This window comes from Mesocricetus auratus, unplaced genomic scaffold (assembly GCF_017639785.1).
Source record: "Mesocricetus auratus isolate SY011 unplaced genomic scaffold, BCM_Maur_2.0 Super-Scaffold_6730, whole genome shotgun sequence".
In the NCBI taxonomy this organism is placed as follows: Eukaryota; Metazoa; Chordata; class Mammalia; order Rodentia; family Cricetidae; genus Mesocricetus; species Mesocricetus auratus.
This window is the reverse complement of record NW_024429184.1, coordinates 2867408-2890290: the sequence shown is the minus strand read 5'-3', so window position 1 is coordinate 2890290 and position 22883 is coordinate 2867408. Positions and strand designations below refer to the sequence as shown.

The 22883-nt window shown below is 47.1% G+C and overlaps 1 long non-coding RNA gene across 1 annotated transcript; it reads right to left on the bottom strand.

Annotated features, from left to right (window-relative positions):
* Positions 1–8354: 8354 nt before the first annotated feature.
* LOC121136777 lies at positions 8355–20084 on the bottom strand. The gene is made up of 5 exons (XR_005873918.1): positions 19901–20084; positions 17953–18051; positions 14637–14678; positions 12070–12218; positions 8355–8745 (listed from the first exon to the last, which is right to left on the bottom strand). It is a non-coding gene; the product is annotated as an uncharacterized LOC121136777 (long non-coding RNA).
* Between the last annotated feature and the right edge of the window lie 2799 nt (positions 20085–22883).

Here is a 22883-nt window from a genome sequence, read left to right as displayed (position 1 = left end):
ATCTGTTCTGTCCCTGTCTCCCATGTTGCATTATTGTTTCTGGCTTTTATCTGGGTTCTGGCCGTCTAACTCGGGTCACTAGGCTTGCACAGGGTGGTGGTTTCAATGAGAAATGTCCCCTACAGACTCATGCTTTCAAACATTTGGTCCCCTGATGGGAGAGTCCTGCGTGTATGTCAATAAAGCACTGTTGGTCAATAGGGAAGCAAGATAGGTGGAAGTAGGAGTCTAGGAGGATTCTGGGAAATGCAGTGAAGAAGCCGTTGCCATGTGATTCCCGGGAAGAGAGGTTACAAGTCTGCGTTCTCGGAAAGATAAGTCCTTATATACAATATATATTAGTAATTATGGGTCAATAATTAAGTCAGAGCTAGCCAATGAGAAAAATAACAAATGGCCAACAGCTTCATAATTAGTATAGTGTCCTGTGTGTTATTTGGGGGTTCAGACAGCTTGGCAGGGCCCAGGTGGATGGCAGCGGATAAAATGTGATCAGTCAGCGGCTGGTCAGATGGCTGAGCTCTTTGGCTGCTCTTCGAGGGTACGCAGGCTCAATTCCCAGCACCCACATGGCTGCTCACAACCATCTGTGACGCCTGTTGTAAGGATCAGATGTCCTCTTCTAGCCTCCGAGGGCTCCAGGCACACACGTGTGCAAACATTCACACAGGCAAAAACCTCACACATACACACATTTGGCTTTGGCTGCCTGCTGCCACGTGTCCCCTGCTACCATGGACTCTCTCTCCGGAACCAAAAGCCAGAATAAACATTTTCTTCTAAAAATTGCTTCTGGTGACTTTATTTCGTCGCAACAGAAAAGTAACTAATACACCGCAGCAAGCACCTGTATTCAATGAGCCAACTCCCAGCCCCAACCTGTGCTTCTTATAGACAAGTGGCAGGGTCTAAAAAAAAAAAAAAAAAAAAAAAAGCAAGGCCGGTTGTTGGTGGCACACACCTTTAATCCCAGCACTTGGGAGGCAGAGGCAGGCGGATCTCTGTAAGTTCGAGGCCAGCCAGGACTACCAAGCGAGTTCCAGGACAACCTTCAAAGCCACAGCTAAACCCTGTCTCGGAAGAAAAAAAAAACCAAAAATCCCCAAACCAAACCAAACACAAAACAAAACAAATACATGGGGGGGGTGGAGAAAAACCCAAATGCATTCTAACTATTTCAATATTTATTGATCACTTAACATAACTTGAAAAGACTTTCTTCATATGCTCAGATATGAATATGCAAGTGCGCTTGTACCATGGTGCCTAAGGCAGGCAGAGGACAACTTTTGGGGCTGGATTCTCACTCTCCACCTTCCCGAGGCAGAATCTCCTCTGTTGTTATTGCCAAGCAGTGTATGCCAGGCCAGCTGGCCTGCAGGCTTCTGGGTGCCTCTCCTGATTCTCCTTCTCACCTCATGGGAGGAGTGCTGGGATTCTGACTGCACACCGTAGCATCCCTCATTCTAGGGCTTTTTATGGGTCTCAGGGGCTGAGCGCATGCTGTCAGTTTTGCTTGGAAAGTGCTTCTCCCTCTGAGCTCTCTCCTCAGACCTTTCAACTGCTCATTCTTAATGAAATTATTCATCTATTTGGATTAATCGCACGATTGTATCATTTCCCATTGATTCTGTTCTTCCTCTCCTGTCTTCTTTGGATTAGATAAACAGCATTCTGTTTTAATCAGCTTCTGTCTGTGAAGCTGTATTTTTATTTAATTTTATTTTATATCCATTGGTGTGAGGGTGTTGTATCCCCTGGGACTGGAGTTACAGACAGTTGTGAGCTGCCATGTAGGTGCTGGGAATTGAACCTGAGTCCTCTGAGAGAGCAGCCAGTGCTCTTAACCTTTGGGCCATCTCTCCAGCCCCGACTCTGTAATTTTTATACATGGATTTTTAAAAAATTTCTTCCTCAGTACAGCATACATACCTAATATTTTATTTTACTCTTTTGCAGTAATTTTTATACACGGATTTTTAAAAATTTCTTCCTCAGTACAGCATACATACCTAATATTTTATTTTACTCTTTTGCAGAGCTGGGGTCCAAATATAGAATGTCATACTTGTGAGGCAAGTGTTTTACCACTGAGCTACACCCTTGATTCCACACCTAAAACTTTATAGACTGCTTAGAGTTAATGTTTTACAAAATCAGGCAAGATGTAGAAACCTTAGAACAACATATGTTTCCTCCCGTCTATAGCAAGGTTGCTTTATTACATCCATATAGGTGCGGAATTCCCACCATACGATACTAAATGTATTTGCTTCCAACAGTCGGAGGTTAAAGGATAATGTGCATTGTACTTTATGGGAGTTGGTTCTCTCCACACATGGGTTCCAGGAGTTGAACCCAGGTTGTCAGGCTTGGCAACAGGTCACTCTACTTGCTTAGCCATCTGGCTGGTCCCACCCTTTCATTTAAGATCTTTGATATTTTCACAGTCTATTGCGGCTGTTGTGTTATTGTTACAGAGAACACTTGGAAGGAGGAGAGTGCATCAGGAATATTAGTGGGAGAGGAAAACATGGGATTCATTGTTAGTTCTGTTTAAGTGACTTCACTGCTCGTAAGGTTACGACCTCAAACGTATCCTCCCTTAATCTCAGTTTCCTCTCTGGGGCAGTGGGGATAATGATAGTATATGTTGCAGGGAATTACTGTATTAAGGAAGACAATGCTAATAAAATTTGATTTTGCAGTGGTTGAAACGTAGCAGGGGCTTTATGCGTGGCAGCTCCCGATGTGGTGATAGTGGTAATTATTGTTATGGCACATTGGGATCAAGTCACCACACTTGTGAGCCAAGTGTAAGAGGCCTCGGGAGCTGCCACTCAGCCGCCGTGTGCACCTCACACGCAGACACCTTCTCTGTATCTCGGAATGCGTGTGAGGTCTGGACTGACGAGACTGAGTTTTGAGGACCAAGACCTTTGGGGAGCGGAGAATGCTGGCTACAACACCACTCAACATCTTTCTCAGCTCACATCAGTGTCAACAATGACGAGAGGCACTTACATCTCCCAAGACAGTGGCTTTCAAGGTAGCATGGATATCACCCAGTACTCTTAATGATACAGATTCTTGCAACCCACTCTTGACCTGAAGAGATGAGATCTGCGAACGGGTCCTGAGAAGGCAGCCAACAGAGGTTCCTGGTAATTCATCCATGCGTCCAAATTTGAGGAGCCATTCTTAGAAAGAGAAGACAAAACAGCATGAGGAGGAGGAGTCGGGCTACTGGTGTGGCTTAGAGCACCGTCAGCACCCTCCATTTCTTTGTGTGTGTTTGCGTGTGGGCATATGTATATGTAGGTATGCATGCACACTTCTGTGTGCATGCATATGTATATGTAGGTATGCATGTACACGCGTGTGTGGGCATATGTATACGCAGGTATGCATGCGCATGCATGTGTGGGCATATGTATATGGAGGTATGCATGCACATGCATGTGTGGGCATATGTATACGCAGGTATGCATGCACTCACGTGTGTGCAGGGAAGCCAGAGATTGATGTTCAGTATCTTCCTAGTTGCTTGTTCTCCACTCTATTTTTTTAGACAGGTTCTCTCATTGAACTTGGAGTTCACTGAGTTTGCAAGAGTAGCTGTCCAGGAACAGCTAGAAAGGACGCAGAAGGTTACTTTCTAGGGTTTGCATGTGTGTGTGTGTGTGTGTGTGTGTGTGTGTGTGTGTGTAGCCTTGGGTGGCATTCCATAGGTTCAGCCACTTTTTTTTTTTAAATTGAATCCTCTTTCTGGTCTGGAACTCACAGAGTAGGCTAGGCTGTCTGGTTTGCAAACTCCAGGGATCTTCTCTGCGTCCCCAGCACTGGGATTATAAGCATGTGCCGCCATTGCTTACCCTGGTTCTGGGGACTGAACTCAGGTCCCTGTTCTTGAGGGGCCAGCCTTTTACTAACTGAGCCGTCTGTCTCGTCAGGTCTTATTGAGGTTTTGCTTTCAGAATGAAACAGCTTTTTCTGATTATGAAGATGGGGCACGCCAATTGAAGAATAACAAGATGGTGCAGAAAGACACATGGAATAAAGTAAAAGCTACCTGGAACCCCGATACTGGGCAAAACTTACCTTCACTTTCCTTCTAGACGACACTAAGTGTGTGGACGGCCATGTATGCACACACATAGCTCCTTTTAAGATGTCATTTCCTAGCTATTGTGAAACAGTGCCTCTCAATCCTTTTCCTCACTTGATGTTGTGTGATATTTTGATCACATTCTGACAATAAAGTTTGCTTCGAACCAGAGGGCAGAGCTAGCTACTAGCTGACCAAAATTAACCATAGAGGTCTTGGAGGACTGAGGATAGATAGGCAGGAAGTAGTAGGGTGCGGAGTAGAGAGGGTTTCCGCCCTTTTTGGATGGAGGAATACAGAGATAGGAGAGGCCACTGGTTGCTTCTCTGCCGCTTCTCTGATCATTCAGGTTCTTATGCAGATATCTGACTCCCAAGTTTTTAGTGATAAAGAATAATTAGATAAATGCATCAACTTGACAAAATTTTTTTTTATTTTCTATGTGGCTCTGGCTTGTAGTTCCAGGCTGTCCTGGAACTCACTATGTAGGCCAGACTGGTCTGGAACTCACTGCATAGGCCAGGATGGTCTTAAGTTCATAGCGATCCTCCTGCCTCTGTCTTTTGGGTGTTGCGTGGAAAGGTATGTGCTACCATAGTCAAGTTCACTTGACAGTTTTGTAGAAGTATCTTTATTGTATGTGTATGAGTGTTTGCCTTCATGTGTGTATATGCACTATGAGTGTGCAGTTCCCCAGGAGGTAAGAGGAGGACATAAGATCCTCGGGGACTGGAGTTATGAATGGAGCTGTGAGCTGCCATGTGGCTGAGAATTGAACCCAGGTCCTCTGTAAGAGCAGCGCATGATGCTCTTAACTACTGAGCAATCTCTGTAGTCCCTTATTTGACCATTTTTAGTGGACTTAAACATTTTATTTAGTTATAAGTGTATGGCTGTTTTTTGTCTGCATGTGTAGCTGTGTACCACGGAGGCCGTGAGATGGTTTTAGATTCCTTGGGACTGGAGTTACAGACGGCTGTGAGCTGATACGTAGGTGCTGGGAACCGTGCCTGGGTCTGCTGGGATAACAGTAAGCGCTTTTTACCACGGAGCTGTCTCTCCAGGCCCCGGTGAACATTTTTTCCATCCGTAAATATGGATTCATACTCTCGTCGTAGATCTTTAAGCTTATTTTAGGAATGCTTGGCCCGCATGTGTGCGTGTGCCTGTGTGCGCGCACCACACGTGTGCCTGCTGCTCACAAGGGCGGAAGGGGGCACTGGATCCTCTGGAACCGGAGCTAAGCATGGCTATGAGACACAAAGTGGGTGCTGGGGTGTGAACCCAGGTTCTCCTTAAGAGCAGCGGGCACTTTTAACTGATGACCGCCTCTCCAGCCCTAGTATTGATTTCTAGCAGTTTTAACTGATGACCGCCTCTCCAGCCTAGTCATGATTTCTAGACTTTTAACTGATGACCGCCTCTCCAGCCTTACTCGTGATTTCTAACAGTACTGTTGCTCCCTCACACTTCCTTCCTCCTCTCCCCCCCAGGCTGGGTCTTCCCCCTAGTTTGCTTATTCCAGGTTTCAGTTTCCTGCTTAGTTACACTCTTCCTCATTCGGACCCACTGCTTCCTTGGTGCTGAATCCCTTGTTTTTTGTCTCCGTGGTCATAGCAACTTCTCAGTTAAATGCATTTCCTGATCCAGCACTCATCTGGGAAACACTCTGATGGATGGCTCTGTTTTGGCCTTTGGGTGAAGTCCTTGTTACCCGAGGCTTCTTGGTAGCTCTTTATAAACCTCTCCACTGGCCTCTCCCATCACCCTCATCCCTGATTGGCAGCCAGTCTTCTCCCTCACCCCTGATTGGCAGCCAGTCTTCTTCCTGATTGGCAGCCCAGAAACATGGACCTGCTTAGTCTTCCAGCTGCTGGGATCTTTGCCGTTGATCGGGATGAGTCAGCCGCATGGCCCATGCCGCACTCCTTAGGGCATGTGGCTTACCTGGCTGACTCTGATTCATCCTGTAACACCCCACTCAGTGTTGCCTTCATTGGGACTGCTTCTGATATGTATGGCCTGGTTAGCCGCTCTCCTGGCCATTCCAGGAACTCTGAATTTCCCTGTCTCCACTGATCTCTTATCTTTCTCGGGCTGGAATCCCCCCAGACCTCAAATAAACGTGCTGCTCCACCTAACGTTTGTTGAAGGAGCGTACCTTTGTAGAGCTCCTCATCCCCAGCTGTCAGATTCTCCCCAGGCCTCCTACCCTGGAGCTCTGTTCAGTGTTTTCAACTTGGACCTCTGGTTGCCTCCTTCTTCTGCCTCTGTGGGTACCAGGCTGGTCTTGAACTCACAGAGATCTGCCTACTTCTGCTTCCCAAGTGGTTTGGAAGACTTCCAACCTCAGTCTTATCTCTCCCTTTAGCAACACCTAAGAGCTACCTTTCTCTAAGAGACAATGATGCCACGCCTTGATAGTCCGTGACCTAACTCCTCATCAACGCCTGTCTTCTCAGCACAGGTGGTTCCTCTACTTTGGGGGCACATTTGGGGACACATTTGTTCTAACACGTTTAACACTTTATGGTATTGTTACCTGTCGATCTCAGTGTCTGTGCTAATGTAACACATCTTTACACAGTTAATTTCCACATGTGGGAGGCAGAAATAGGCAGATCTCTATGAGTTCAATGCTAGCCTTTTCTATTTCTTCCTTTCTTTTGAAATAACATGAAGTTGGGTGTTGTGGTAGTTTGAATGAGAATGCCCCCCTCATAGGTTCATATGTATGAATGCTTGATACCCAGTTAGTGGAACTGTTTGGGAAGGATTAGGGAGTGTGAGCTTGTTGAAGGTGTGTCACTGGGGATGGATGGGCTTCAAAAACCCACACCAGGTCCTGTGTTTCTCTCTCTGCCTGCTGTTGCCATGGGGATGCAAAGCTCTCAGCTACTCCTCTAGTGCCATGAGTGTCTGCTTCCCACAGTGATGATCATGGACCAACCCACTGAAACTGTAAGCAAGCCCTCAGTTAAATGGTTTCTGTTATAAGAGTTGTCTTGGTCATGGTTTTCTCCACAGCAATGGAACAGTAACTGAGATACATGGGTAGGGAAATGGATGGGATCCTGGAGAAGTTGGGGAAAGGGAAAGAATGAAATCAAAATATACAGTATGGCTGGGCGGTGGTGGTGCACGCCTTTAATCCCAGCACTCGGGAGGCAGAGGCAGGCGGATCTCTGTGAGTTCGAGGCCGGGCTGGACCGATAGCCTCCGAAACAATACAGAGAAACCCTGTCTCGTAAAAACCAATATATATATATATATATATATATATATATATATATATATATAGTATGAAAAAAGTAGAAATCTACTAAAGATGAGAAAAGAGCTGCTGGGCATACATTCGTTATATTACTTTGTTTTGTCTTCAAATATTTTATTATCGTAAAACTTTAAATAATAGTAAGGACAGGTGAAACACAAAAGCAGACACAGCATCGAGCTATGGAGTTAACGCTTCTTCTGTCCCAGACACCAACGAAGTCTTTAAGAGCTTTGCTTCTGTGGGATAGTTTGAAGTATTCCTTATTTTGAAGATAGTGTTCCAGAGGGGTCAGGGTTAAGGTCACACCTCAGGAAAGCAAGAGTTGAGCCTGGAACATGCCTCTCTGGGTTGCATACTCTTCATTCTCACTCCTTACAAGGTCCAGAGCAGTGCTGGTCCATGTAATAAGCAGCCACTGGTGCGTTTGGGGGGGAGGAGGAGGGAGGGGAGGAAGGAGGTAGAAAGGGAAGATGGTAGCTACATCTCTTCTCTGTGGTGCTGGAACATTGTACTCCCAAGCCCAGAGGAAATAAACAGGAATTAGGACGTCTCCAGGATCTATATCTCCCTGGAAAGAGAGAGCCGGGTACCAGAAGAACCTTGAACCTGGCAGGGTTCTCTGAGTGGCACACTTCTTGTGAATGTGTGTCTCTATCTACATATAAAAGCTGATACAGGCCAGGCGGTGGTGTTTGCTAGGAAAGTGCTTGATTGGTATCTCTCATTCTTTGGGTCTCTGCTTCCTAGAGAGAAGCCTTCCCTCCTCACCCCATTCAAAATGGTGACCCTGTCTCTGGGACACCCGATTTAATTATTTGCCACAGTATTTCTGGCCCCCGATGTTGTGGGACCCATCTATGTCTGACTGTAATGCCTCAGCCCTACTACTGGAGAGCAGTTTCTATGGTGTGGAGGCTGGTGCCTAGCGCTATAATAATCTTTGGGAAGAATTCAGTGCCTGGCACAGAGTAGACACACTCAATTTATTTGTTGAGTGAATAAATCCAAGTCCCCAAGAGAACACTTCCATTTGTTCCTGCCCTAGCCCAGCCCTTGTCCAGGAGCGGGTGCAGTTTGTTCCTTTAACATAAACTCACGGCATTCTGTTTCCATCGGTGCTGAGCTAGACATGCATGCTTTTCTTCGTGGCTGCATTTGAACTTTTCTCATACATGCTCTTCCAAAGACAAGGTTGCCAACTCTCCGAGGCTCCCCTGTGCTAGGAATTGTGGTAGGTTTCTTGGAAAGACCATAAATGCACATGGACAATTCTGTAGCAATTGACCCAGGCCAGGAGAAGGAAGTGTTGTAGATCAAGTTCCAAAATCATCTCTGACTAATTTGAATTTTACGCCCCATCCTTCCAAAAACAAACAAACAAACAAACAAACAATCCCATTAATGCCATCGTCACTGTCAGGCAAAACTGTTGGCGTGTGTTCTCCGAGTTGGACCACTAACTCCCACCAGCCCCAAACCCAAACCTGGGTCCTTGAGTGACGGTGTGCCTGATGACCAATGTATTAATATATGACCCTTTGTTCTATATTATGAACATTCATGCAGTCTCTTCCATGGAGGAGAGTGCTACCACATTTAAGATAACCTCCATGTGAGTTTCTGACTGTTGGACACTCCTATTTGGCTCAGAATAAATTCTCTTATTCCTCTTGGATCAAGAGCTGTCTTTTGCAGCTTTTAACTCTACGTAGCCTATGAGAAGTCTTCCAGATCAGAGTATAGAAGGATCATTTAAAAATAACCTTGGGTCTGTGTCCCAGTGCCTGGGGATTGCCTGGGAACTGCACAGAGCTTCCAATCCCGGCGGGAGCCAAGCACCCCAGATTCCTGGTCTTCTCCACCCATGGGACCAGAACGAGGACAAGGAATAGAAGAACTACCAGATTATTGGAGTTGCTAGCACCCACCAGAAGGGAACTCTGGTCCCCTAACCACCAGACCGGTAAGGGGCTCTTTCTGCACCTACCAGAAGAAGAGATGGGAAAGAGACAATACAAAAACATACTTAGCAACAGAAAAACAAATATGACACCGCCAGATTCTAGAGACTCCACACCAGCAAGACTCCAACATTCCAATGCAAATAAAGCAGAAGAGAATGACCTTAAAACCACCTTTATGAAACTGATAGAGACTCTAAAAGAGGATATAGGAAAATCCCTCAAAGAAATGGATGAAAAAACAAACCAAAAATGCAAGACATGGAAGAAAAAACAAACCAAAAAAATGCAAGAAATGGAAGAAGAAACAAAGCAAAAAATCCAGGAAATGGAAGAAGAAACAAAGCAAAAAATGCAGGAAATGGAAGAAAAAACAAAGCAAAAAATGCAAGAAATGCAAGAAGAAATGAACCAAAAAAGGCAGGAAATGGAAGACAAAGCAAACCAAAAAATACAAGAACTGGAAGAAAAAGCAAACCAAAAAAAATGCAAGAATGGAAGAAAGAATAAACCAAAACATTCATAAAATGCAACAAATGAATGAAAAGATAAACCTAAAATTGCAAGAAACAATTCAAACAGTGCAAGGGTTGAAAACTGAAATATAGACAATAAAAAAAACACAATCTGAAGAAAGGCTGGAAATAGAAAAGCTGGGAAAACGGTCAGTTACTACCGATACAAGCATTACCAACAGAATACAAGAGATGGAAGAGAGAATCTCAGGTGTTGAAGATACACTAGGAGAAATGGATTCATTAACCAAAGAAAATCTTAAGTCCAACAGATCCTTAACACAAAACATCCAGGAAATATGGGACATCATGAAAAGACCAAACCTAAGAATAATAGGTATAGAAGAAGGAGAAGAAAACTACCTCAAAGGGGCAGAAAACATATTCAACAAAATCATAGAAGAAAACTTTCCCAACCTTAAGAAAGACATGCCAATGAAGGTACAAGAAGCTTCCAGAACACCAAACAGAGTGGATCACAAAAAAAAGTCCCCTTGCCACATAATAATCAAGACCCCAAATATACAGAATAAAGAAAGAATATTAAGAACAGCTAAGGAAAAAGGCCAAGTAATACATAAAGGCAAACCTACCAGAATTATACCTGACTTCTCCATGGAAACTCTGAAAGCCAGAAGGTCCTGGATAGATATTCTACCAACACTAAGAGACCATGGATGCCAACCCAGACTACTATACCCGGCAAAGCTCTCAATCACTATAGATGGAGAAAACAAGATATTCCATGACAAAACTAGATTCAAGCAATACATATCCACTAACCCAGCCCTACAGAAGGTTTTAGAAGGAAAAATCCAACCCAAGGAAGTTAACTACAACCAGAAAAACATAGGCATTAGAGAATCCCTCTCTACCAACAGCCAAAAGAACAAAGGGGTGTAATTCCACACATAAGTCCACCACCACCAACCATTCCAAATCAAAGAAGAATGGGCAATCAATGGTCATTAATATCCCTCAACATCAATGGCCTTAATTCCCCCATAAAATGACACAGGCTAGCATAATGGATTCGAAGACAGAACCCATCCTTCTGCTGCATACAAGAAACACACCTCACCCTCAAAGACAGACATTACATCAGAGTTAAAGGTTGGGAAAATTTTTTCCAATCAAATGGACCCAAGAAACAAGCAGGGGTAGCAATCCTAATATCTAACAAATTAGACTTTAAAATAAAATCAATCAAAAGAGATGAAGGAGGTCATTACATACTCATCACAGGCGAAATCCACCAAGATGAAGTGTCTATCCTGAACATCTATGCCCCAAATTCAAAGGCATCCACATTAGTAAAAGAAACATTACTAAAACTTAAATCACATATAAAGCCCCACACACTTATAGTGGGAGATTTCAACACACCACTCTCTCCACTAGACAGGAATACCAGACAGAAACTCAACAAAGAAGCAAAGGGTTTAATAGAAGTAATGACCCAACTGGGATTAACAGACATCTATAGAATATTTCATCCACATAAAAAAGAATATACCTTCTTCTCACCACCACATGGAACCTTTTCAAAAATCGACCACATGGAAGAACTCACCCTCCCTGGGGACAGGAGGGGGTATTGGGTGGGTGGTGGGAGGGGGTGGGAGGAGGGGAGGGAAAGGGAGAGGGACGTGAGATTGACATGTGAAGAAACCTTGTTTCTAATTTGAATTTAAATTTAAAAATAAAAAATTTTAATAAAAATAACCTTAGCATAGCTGGGCGTCGGAGGCGCACACCTTTAATCCCGGCACTCCGGAGGCAGAGGCAGGTGGATCTCTGTGAGTTCGAGGCCAGCCTGGTCTACAGAGCGAGTTCCAGGGCAGCCTCCAAAGCAATACAGAGAAACCCTGTCTCAAAAAACCAGAAAAACAAAAACCATAATAACCTAGCACAATACTTCACGTAGTAACCCACGGGCTCAGGTCTGCGGTCACAACTGTTCTCTCAGGTCCATTATTGGACAAACTCTCAAACCCGCAAGACCAAACATTGACACAACTTGTCCAAATTGGGGAACAGAAGGAAAAAAACAACAACCCAAAAAAACTCATTTCTGTTTCCAGCTTTACAACTCACAGGGGAAAAAATGGAGGAGAAAGCTAGGAAACACAGGTTGGACTCTTCAGGGGGTCGGGGTCCGGGCGGGGGCGGGGCATCCCTACCACCCCAGAGCAATTGCATCCTCACCTCCAGAGGCCGCGACTTCCGCCGCGTTGCTTCCTTCCTTTGCATTTTGCTTTCCAGTCTGTCCATCTCAGGCGTCCTATGGCTGGGAGCCTGGTAACTCCTCTTGATCTCGGGTTTCATCTTTGTCACCGTTCCACAAAGTGGGATTTCTGGAGTCAAAGTCGTGTGGTCAGAGCCGGCTTTCCTGGGCTTCCTTCCTCTCCGTGAAAGAAAGAAGGTCGTGCGCTTCCATCCGCAAAATCCAAACTGCAGGCGCTGCAACTGCGTGGAAGCCGCGGCTCTAAGCGGCTCTAAGGGCCCCTCCTCCCTCTGCCTGTGCATGCATGCACGGTGGCTTTCGGGCATGCATGCACAGGAGAGCTGCTGGGCGTCTGATTCTGGCGCCTTCTCCTGACCTCTTTTCTTTCTGTTAGTTTGCCGTGTCCAACTTCGACTTGTTTTATCTTGTATTTTGTTATAGAGGAAAAGGGAAAAAAGTCTTCCCTAGCGTTTTAATACTCCGGGGACAGGAACACTATGTGGTCAGCAGGTGGCCGTTTGCCTGGGCTGTCCCTAGAGCTCAGGTTGTTGTTTTTTTCACCCTATTTTTTTCTTTTCAATTTCTCTGGTTCATAAGAATGATACAACTTCTCAGTTATAACATCTTAATAATTAAAGCCCAGACTAATATCTCAGGTGGAATTCTTCAGAATTTCAGGACGAAGGGACTGCCACTTCCCGATCGTCCCGGGCGTTTACCAGTCCACGCCTTGGAGACTTCTCGGTGGCTCCAAGTGCCTGAGACTAATTAGGGCTCTTGGAGAGAGGCTTCTTATATTCCAAAAGGCTGGGGTGAGAATCCAGGATCCTCCCCCAAAGAACCAAGGCGGCATTGAGGGTTGAGGGTTGGGGGCGGGACTGCACTTTCTCGCCTGGATACAGAGAGCTGTCCGGTTCTCTGTCCTGGCTGCCTGTGGAGCTGCTTGTGGCCTATGGGACTCGATAGGGGGTGGAGGTGGGTGGGAGCAGAACAAGCTGTGTTCCCGCGTCTGTTTCTGTCTCCGAGAAGCCCTCATCCGTGACCCCAGCACCTCGTATCTTTGTGACGCCCATTCGTGCATGTAAAACGCGTCAAATTGTGCAAGGTGGAGGGAACGGTCCCCCACACTCTTCAAATCTTGACAAAAGCAAGTCTTCCACTTCTGGAAATGACAACATCCTTTTAGGTTCCTGCCTGTGTAACCCGTGTGAACTGGCCTGCCACGCCAGAGTGACAGAGTGACAGAGCGACAGGCTTCATTCTCTTGGCTGTCTGTGAAACTGAATGCAGGTCCTTTTTAAGACAGGTCCTTTTTAGACACCTTCGTTTTCTTGCTTGGCTCTCTCGTTGTGAGCATTGCCTTTCATGCCCGTTTCTAACCAACCCGCACGGCCTTTTTATTAAACAAACCCGTAACTGACTAGATGGGGAGAGGCATTTAGGAAAAGCCTTGCAAAGTCTCTTTCTCTCCATCTAGTTTTCTCCCACATCCTTTTTAAAAATTATTATTATTCTGCTCTTCTTCCCACAAGGTCTTAGTCTGTTTCCTGTTACCAAACAGCGGCAAGGTCCTTGGTACCCAGATCCAACCGGGAAGATTGCAGCAACTTCCCAGTTAATGAAAAAGGGCCTTCGGCACTCCCCCCCCCCCCCGGGAGTCAGGCTCCTTTGAGGGGTTTACCGAAGGAAGGAAGCCCATCACAAACATCCAGTCTGACTTGGAGGAGGCAAACCTACAAAAAAGGGACCTGGTTTCTCGTGTGGAGACTCCACGCTAGGAAAAGAGAGGATCTTGGTTTTGATTCTCAGGTGGCTGGCTGGTGTGGGCAGCCTGGAACTTGGAACTCAGTAGGATGGGCTATGACATCTTGACTCTCACTTCATCGCGGGCCAGCTGTGGCAGAAGCTGCCCAGAAAAGGACGAGTGGGGGAAGAATCCCTGCCCCCTTGGGTTGTGGGTCATAGAAGCAGCAGCTGAGCGGGACCTACCCACGGCCGGAAGAAAGAACACAGTGCCTGGAAGCTGTGTGTGGATGACACTCGGGCCAGTTTCTAAGCAAGGAGACAGAGACAGAGACCAAGGCAGTGGCTGAGCCTCAGGGCGGAGGACCGAAGGCCCGGGGAGGATGGAGGACACATCTGGACAGCCTTGTGGGTGGGGTGTGGCTCTGACGGTCCAGGTGGCCCAGCCTTGGTGCCTCCATGGAAGACCAGTTAGCAGGCTGCGATGGGCAGACTGTTTTAGCCGAGCGTCACCAGATCAAGAGAGCTCACAACGGGACGAGCATCTCCTAATGTAAGTTCTGAGCGTAGAGAAGCCAGAGGAATCCAGGACTTTGAGCAAACTTGACCTTCCCTGGTCTCTGAAATGCCAGAAGCTACTAGAGACCTGCGTCTGGTGAGAAGTTGGTGAGGACACGGCTTGGAAGTGATGGGGGAGGGCTGCATTCTGGTTCCGGTCAGTGATGTCTCCTGCTGGATGTCCAGTACAGGTTTGTTGGGGGGAACTCAAGGCCAATGGACACACTCTTAGTATTTGTCTCTTTACCTGCATCTCAATGGCAAGGGTTCCAAGCATCCTGGGAACAAGCTGGTGGCAGAAAATTAAAGACAAGTCAGAGTCAGGGTGTTTTGACTCCTTACCTGTGTACCATGGGCGACAATCATCAGGCTTCAAGGCTCTTTGGGAGGTGCTGTTGGAGGTCACTGTTTGAACTCCCCGGCAGGGTATCTGTCAGTTGCATATTAACTACTGAGGATTTAAAATAGGTCCATTGCAATTGGTAAGTGTAGGGTAAACGGGCCAACCAAAGTCAGTCCACTTTGACCAACTGACAACCAGAGCCAACTCTGCCCCTGACCAACTGAAACACAGAGCCAACCAATCCCTGAGCAGCAAACCAACCCAATCCCTGAGCACCTTGAGCAACAACCAACCAATCCCTGAGCACCCTGACTCTGAACCTTGAGCCAGTGAAAGAAACATACCCAGGATTTGAACCCTGAGCCAGTGAGAGGAACACTTTATCCCTGAACCCAGAACTGTGGGAACACCAGACCTTGAGCAGAGACCCACTTCCCCTTCTGCCTGGGAGTAGGCAGCTGTAAGACAATGTTTAGTAAAAACATGTTTACTAAAAACGATACAATAAGTTCCTGGGAAAGGCCTTCCCACGGAAACCGCCCTGACCTCGACCTTGTCCAGAGACTAACCGCACCTTCAAAAACCCACACACATCCACCTCTGGTGTCAGAGCAGAACCAGCCAGGGGAGAGGAGAGAGCAGAAGTTTCTCTGGTGGGAGCTTTTCTTAGGAAGTTTTTCGTGAACCTTTTTGGAGCCTGTTTAAAGTTTTCTTTATATCATTGAACGAGTCTCTGTGTTGTCAATACCCGACACCCTCCACACGTTCTCGGACATAGGCCGCGCAGCAGACGTGACACAGAACCAAAGAAAAAATTCTGACTCAGTGAAACTAGTGCCAAAGACACACACTTTGTCCCTAGAATCATGCTCTGGCCCTAAAATTAGAGTCAAAAGGCTAAAAAGGGTCAGTGAAAGAAACACAGATTGCCCTGACACTAGAACCATCTCTGCCCCACTAAACTAACAAATCCCTGAGCAAAAAGATTCTCCCTGGGAAACTCCGCCCTCAAGAAGCCTTATATAAGCCGTCTGCCTGCTCAGTCGTTGGCTGTCCTTTATCACCCTGGTAGAAATAGCCATTCTTCTGATCTCCTCCTTGCCAAATAAGTCTCTTTCTCAAAAGAATCTTGGGTGAAGATCTTCATTTGCAGGCACAGAACAGAAGAAACTGACTGGGAGGTTCCCTTAGGGGGCTGAGGAAGTCTGTAGCAGAAAAGTAACCACTTTTCACCCAGAGCGGAGGGAAGATTGCTACATTTCTGCAGGGACTTCCCCTTAAGCACACAGTAGCAGAAGAAGAGCCAAAGAAGACTCGGTTAACTCTGCTAGGGGAAAGAGCACAGCTCAGCTGTTAAGGCTCTCTCCAAGAGAGGGGCAGGATTGCTAGTTCTTGTGGGGAGACCATCCCCCCACTGCACCTCGGTTTCTGGTGGTCTGGCTGTCCGACAAGTCAGGACACCTTTCCCTCCAGGGTTGAGCTGTCTGTCCTGTTGCTCTCTATCCCTTCAGAGTTGTCTGTCCTGGTTTTCCGATGAGTCAGGGCACCTTTGCAGCTCCAGAGACGTAATACTTTCACTTGCTTACATTTTGGTGTGAAACCTGGCACCCACATTTGCTTACAGGAAGCAAATTTTAAATTGTAGACTATTAAGTTGTAATTTTTTTTTAATTACAATTTTACTTTGTGTGTGTGTGTGTGTGTGTGTGTGTGTGTGTGTGTGTGTGTGTACGTGCCTGGAGTTTATATGCACCACACATATGGAGGTGATTTCAGAGGTCAAAAGAAGATGTTAGATTCCCCAGGATTGGAGTCACAGTTCTGAACTGATATGAATTCTGGGAACCAAACCCAGCTAACACAAATGGCTGGTGGCTGTCCCTGTCCAATGAACAGCAAGGTGCACGGTCCCTGCGTGATCACCTAAGCAACCACAGTACCTCTGTGCTCTTTCTCTTTCCTTATCCAAACTGGGAAGAGGGGACATCAACCTGTTGGGTTTCACCCTGCAGGTGGCCAGTGTCCATTAGAAGACCAGCTCTTTCCCCCAGAGGCTCATCCGGTTGTGGAGACAGCAAGCAAACGGTCTGCACGATTCTCTTGTAACCCTGGGGATCTGCAGCGGCAGACCAGGTGGAGATGCCCTTGGAGTTCAAGATGGGGAGCGGTAAAGGTGATGCCAGACTAACGGGCTGCTGCTGGGAGCCAGCTAAGATGAAGGGTGGCAGGATGAGAAGCCGGATTTTGGTAGGCCCAGCTCTTAGGTGTCTGTAAGGTCAAGGTGTGGGCTCCATATAAGCCTTGGGGAACTGGAGAGTCCCAGTCGACACCCTCGAGTCTTTCTTAAGGCAAGGACATGCTACAGCACGGGCTGGGCTGGGGTGGAGGGCTCTCTGCTTCCCACGAAAATGTACCGGGGCATAGTACCGGTACCTAACTTGCCTAGTTAGTGCTCAGGTGGGAGGCCCTGTGCTCTGCTGGCTGCTAGCAACGGTCCGAGCACACAGACCAAGAAACCAAACGCTAAGGTGGAGCGCATTGTCCAGGCTCCGGCGATGAACTGGGAAAGTCCTGCCAGTGTGAGGTTTCTCAGAGCTGTTTTCTGAAACTCCTCGACCCCAGTCCAATTGCCTCTCTCTCTGTGTCTGCTCCCATGCTCCCCAGTGGGGCTGGCAGCTGTTTCTGACCTGGGTTGGGCCTCAGGGATGTCCCAGCCCCAGCTGCTCTATGCTATGTCCCCTGGGAGTCAGTTCCCTGGTCACCCTGCCTGGCTGCCTGCTCTTTTTCTCTCTCCTTCCCCGGCCACGGTTCTGACATGCATTCCCTGTGAGGACCTGGTGTGTCTCATGCCTCAGCCTTCCCTCTTTGGTGACTGTCGCAAAGCATTCTCTCCATCTGCTAAGGAGGCGGGGGCTTTACAGTGTCCTTGTGGCCTTTCCCGCCACCCTAGCCGTATCCCCCCCCCTCTGCCTGCGGTTTGACCCTGGCGCGCCCTCGCAAGGGGGTTTGCTTCCAAACCTGAAGTGCCTATCTGTTAGTCTTACTGTCCTAAAATTGTCCCTCACCCTCACTGACTCCACCCTGACCCAGGGACACCGCGAGGCTGACGGTTCCGTTGCAGGCTCTTCTCGGGCTTGAAGGTTCTCTCTAAACAGCTCAGATAACCTGCCTGGTGAGGCCCCCACCATCCATTCCTCCAGAGCAGGGGAATCGGACTAACCTGCAGGGGGCGCTGTCTCCAGGCCAGCGAGTCCAGGTGCCGTCAGGAGGATCCAAGTCCAGCCCGCTGTGATGTCTGGCTGCAGAGTCACGGCCTGGCCTACATTGCAAGAGCAAAGACAGAGGTTTGCAAACGTGATGACTGTGGTGTCCCCTGAACGACGCTTTCCCTCTTTTCCCTGGCAGTAATGCCAGGGTTCGCTGGAACAGGAGAGCTCAGCATTGAGCACACACGATGGACGTGGGTGGGTGGGGCTTTTGTCAAGTTCCAGCTCCCTCGTGACTTTAGCAGTGGAGGCAGCCAGGGGACACTGCTGCGTCTAAAGGCTGTTGGTGAAGATGGTTCCAGCGGGTGGCTACCTGAGTTCGGAGTTGCCTTTCCCACTTATCTTTTATTTTATGTATACGAGCGTTTGCCCGCCTGTGTGTAAGTGCGGCGAGTGTGTGCAGTGCCCATGGAGCCCAGAAGAGACCACTGGACCCCACTGGAGCTGGAATTCAGAGGTTTGGACTCCATCATGTGGATTCGAGGAGCTGAATTTATGCAAGATGCAAGACTAGCCAGTTTTTTTGTTTTGTTTTTAAAAAATATATTACGTATACAGCGCTCTGCCTGCATGTGTGCCTGCAGGCCAGAAGAGGGCGCCAGATCTCATTACGGATGGTTGTGAGCCACCATGTGTTGGCTGGGAATTGAACTCAGGACCTCTGCAAGAGCAGCCACTGCTCTCAATCGCTGAGCCATCTCTCCAAGTCCCCTTAGCCAGTGCTCTTAAGTGATGAGCCACTTATCCAGCTCCCTCAAGCTGTTTTTTTTTAGTTCAAGGCCAAGTGCAGAAGAAGTAAATTGTGATTGGACTTCCCTCCATCTTGCTCATGAACCCTACCCTGGGGACACGAATTGAACCGGGCATGGAAGGGCCAGGTAGCGAGGTCACGTGGTGAAGAATGAACAGCTGTGATAGAACCTCTGGCTCAGAGTCCATCCTGAATGTGACCCTGTCCCACCTGTCCTCTGTGTCTGGCTGGGACCTGGGACAGTAACCTCCATCCCTCCATCTTGTTTGCCATGTTCTACAGGAAGGAGGCTCCAGGCTGGGAAGCGGGGGTGGGGGGATGTGGGGGGGCAGTCGCGGCTCTACCGTCATTCTTAGTGCATGATACTTGTGGAAAGAGTTGCAGTCTGTTGCCCCGTGTCCCTTCTATTTGTGTGAGACTTACCAAGAGCGTGGTACAGAGGCTGGGGAGATGGCTCAGGTGGTGAAGGGAAAAAAAAAACACAAGGAGCAGAGTTCAGTCCCCAGAGCCTACGTTAAAGCAGAGAAAAGCAAGGTGTAGTGTATACACTTGTAATCCCAGCGCTGGGGAGGCAGAGATGGGCAGGTTCCCGGGTCACTTAGTGAGGTCCTGGCTGGAGAGAGACTATGTATCTTAAGTTAGAGCAAAGGAAACAATGAGGACAGAATGCTCAATAAAATGCACTTTCCCAAAATCAAAGATCGGAGTTTGGCTTGATGGTCCTGACGGTACAACGCTCACTCCCTCTGAGAGCACCCATGGGGGGAGGGAGAGGGGGGTAGTTTAAGACCCTTGTTAACACCCATCTGGTTAATAAGTGGGAGAGAGAAATTTGAACTCAGGTTTCTGTTGAAATTCGCCATCGTCGGATTTCAATTCTCAGGCCACCTTTTCCTTCTTAGTGAAGGGGGTTTGGGGAGTGACAGTGATGCTGAGATCGCTTTCCCAGTCTTCTGTGGCCATTGGAAAATGGGCAGGAGAGAAGAGGCCCAGAGACAGGGACGGTAGGGTCTGTCTTCTCCAGGAAGGACCCCAAACCCAGAAACCTCTCCTGTGCTGGCCTTTTTCTCCCCCATGGGGCTGAATTCTCACCCCTGGCTGGCTTGAGCCAGCAGCATGGAGAATCTTTCCCTAAGAAGCTGTCTTCTTACCAGTGGTTCCTGTCATCTCTTCATCTTCCTTGTAGTTAGGCCCGCCTAGCTTTTCCAAGGGCCGGAAAGAGCCCCAAACAAAACAGTCAACCCCAGCTTCTCTGTTCCCCAGATGCTCAGGGACAGGTGCCCTGAACCAGAAACCCCAGAGGCACTGCTCTGTGCCCTGCCACCAGAATGACTGTTCAGGATCCAAACTGTCACCAGCATCCAGCCAACGGGCTTCTCAGACATCACGGGTGACATCAGAACATTCTGTGGTTCATCCAGTGCCAACTGACGGCAACTCTAACACCCTCCAGGGGAAATGGTTTTTTATCTTGTTTCAAGTTAAAAACACCTTTTGGATGAAATCAATAAATAATTGACGTATAACATATATGAAAACACGTAAATTTGCACTTGCATTAGGTGGTTTTTTGGTATACTTATGTATCTTGTTCCAATCTATATGATCAATTTAAGGACTGTTTTCAGCATCCTAAAATATTCTCTGTGTCCTTAATTACTTTTTTTTCTATGCACTCTTAGTCTTAGAGGTTCACACATGTGCCTTCTGATACACACATGCATGAACACACACACACATGCTACACAGACAGACAGACACACACACACTTTTAAAGGGGGAATGTAATTAGCATGAATAATCTTGCCGCCCCTCCCATCTAGTCCCCAGAAGCATAAAGATCTGGCTTCTCTCTGACCTTGTGCTTTTGGTGCTCAGGCGGTGACTGTGCCGTCTGTTGCAGGAGTTACTGGGTGATCCTTGGACACTTGCCCCAGAGGCCCCAGCTGCCCTTTTCTACCTGGTTCTTGAATTCACATTTTTTTTTTGGTTTTATGAGACAGGGTTTCTCTGTATTGTTTTGGAGGCTGTCGGTCCAGCCCGGCCTCGAACTCACAGAGATCCACCTGCCTCTGCCTCCTGAGTGCTGGGATTAAAGGCGTGCGCCACCAACGCCCGGCTGAATTCACATTCTTTGGCTTGGTGCCTTCACTCACTGACCCAGCTGGCCTACCCAAGTTGGTTGATAACATTATCCAGTCTTCTGTGCCCTTACTAATTTTATTTACATATTGTAACAATTCCTGAAAGAGGAACTTTGAAATTCACCCGTGTTTAACTATTTGTCCTCTCTTTAAAGTTTATTACTATTTTGTGTGTATGTGTGTGTGTGTGTGTGTGTGTGTGTGTGTGAAGGTCAGAGGACAGTTTGTGAGTCATTTCTCCTTTGCCATTCCCCTCCCCGCCCCTTAGCTCCTCTCTCTCTTTGGGCAGAGGCTCACTATGCAGCCCAGGTTGGCCTTGAACTTCTGATTCCTCTCTTCAGCTTACTGGGCTCACAGACAGTCCATGGCATTTTTCTATTGGATTTAGAGCAGTGGCTTATGAATCTTAACTTTGGTTTTTTAAAGTTGATATATAATTCACTTGTCATAAAAATCAAACTTTTATTTTTTAAATCAGCACAAAAATAAATTTTTTAAAAATTGAAAACCTTGGAGGCCAGCATTGAAAGCACAGATTGTACGTTTTTGGAAGAATATCTAAAGCGAATACAATGGAATGTATGAAAAAGTTTTCAATTACCAGCATCGGAACAAAACAATCCAACTACAGCCGTGGGGTCAGTGGTTCTTGGATCCTGGAGGTGAGCTAGATTCACGGCCTCTCCCATTAGCGTTGAAAAATGAGCCCAAGATTGTTGTCTCTTGGTCACTATGACGTCTTTCTGTCCAGTGACGAGCAAACTCGTACCACGATCACACCTGGAAACACCGTTTCAGCAAAGCAGATAATCACAGTGTAAGGGACCTAAAACGCATCTCTTAAAGGTGAGAAATTCATTGTAGATATTATAAAGTTTTAAGTAAACAACCCTTCATATTTAGAGCAGGGTTCGCAGTTCCCAGGACAGACGCTCAGGAAATGGTTCCGGCATCACACATGGCATGTGTCCCAGGGGCTCTGGCCCAGCATTTCTCAAACTTAGCAAACATACAAGTCGCCGGGGAGCAGATTCTGCAGATTCTGATTAGGGGGTGGAGCTGCATGTCTTGGTTTATGAAAGGCTTGTTATGCTGCGACTCTGAGTCTGGCACCTTGAACTGTAATGTCGGGTACTGGAAGAGCAGAAGCAGTTACTGAGAGCAACCACAAGGGGGCGCCCCGAGCAAGCAGTTCTGCAGCGACTTGGTCCAAGTCTAAGCTTTCTGGTTGCTTTTGCGGAGGAGGCACAGCAGACATCCCAGTTTCCTAAAGGCAGACTTTCCTTCAAGCTGTATCTTCTAGAGAATTCTCTAAGGTTACCTTCACAAAAACAAGAGGCATTCAATGTCTTTCTACCATAAATATCAAACAAGGAACCTATTGAAATGAATGGGTAGGAAAATAATAACAACAATCATAATAAAAAATAATGGTAATATCAGTTAGCTAAGGGGACCCACTAGAACTCTGGAACAGTGCTGGCACACTAGCCTGCTCATAGGGTTTCATTTAATCCCTGAACAGTCCCACAACACAGACAATGCTCTCATGCTACAGGAAAACAAGTCAGTCTTTAGAGACATTAATATAAGATGTTCACATTCTAGAAGTTATACGACACTTAATGTGTGTGAGCGTTGTGCTTGCATGTGTGTCTGTGCCCGCAGAAGTCAGGAGAGGCCACCATTGGATCCCTGGAATTTTAGTTACAGACGGCTGTCAACCACAGTGTTGTTGCTTTTCTGCAGCGGCAGCCGTGTCTCTAAAACTACTGAGCCATCCCTCCAGCACCAAAGGGAAGCTGGAGGGACAGACTCTGATGTGGGTGCTGGGAACCAAACTTTTGACCTTTGGTTATGAACTTCTGCCTTTAACAACCCAGCCACCCCACCCCACAGCCCTGTAATACTCTTCTAAAATTGAGTTACGTGCTACAAAATTCACCTTCCAGAGAGCACACCAGAGTGACATTTAGCATTTAGGTAGTTT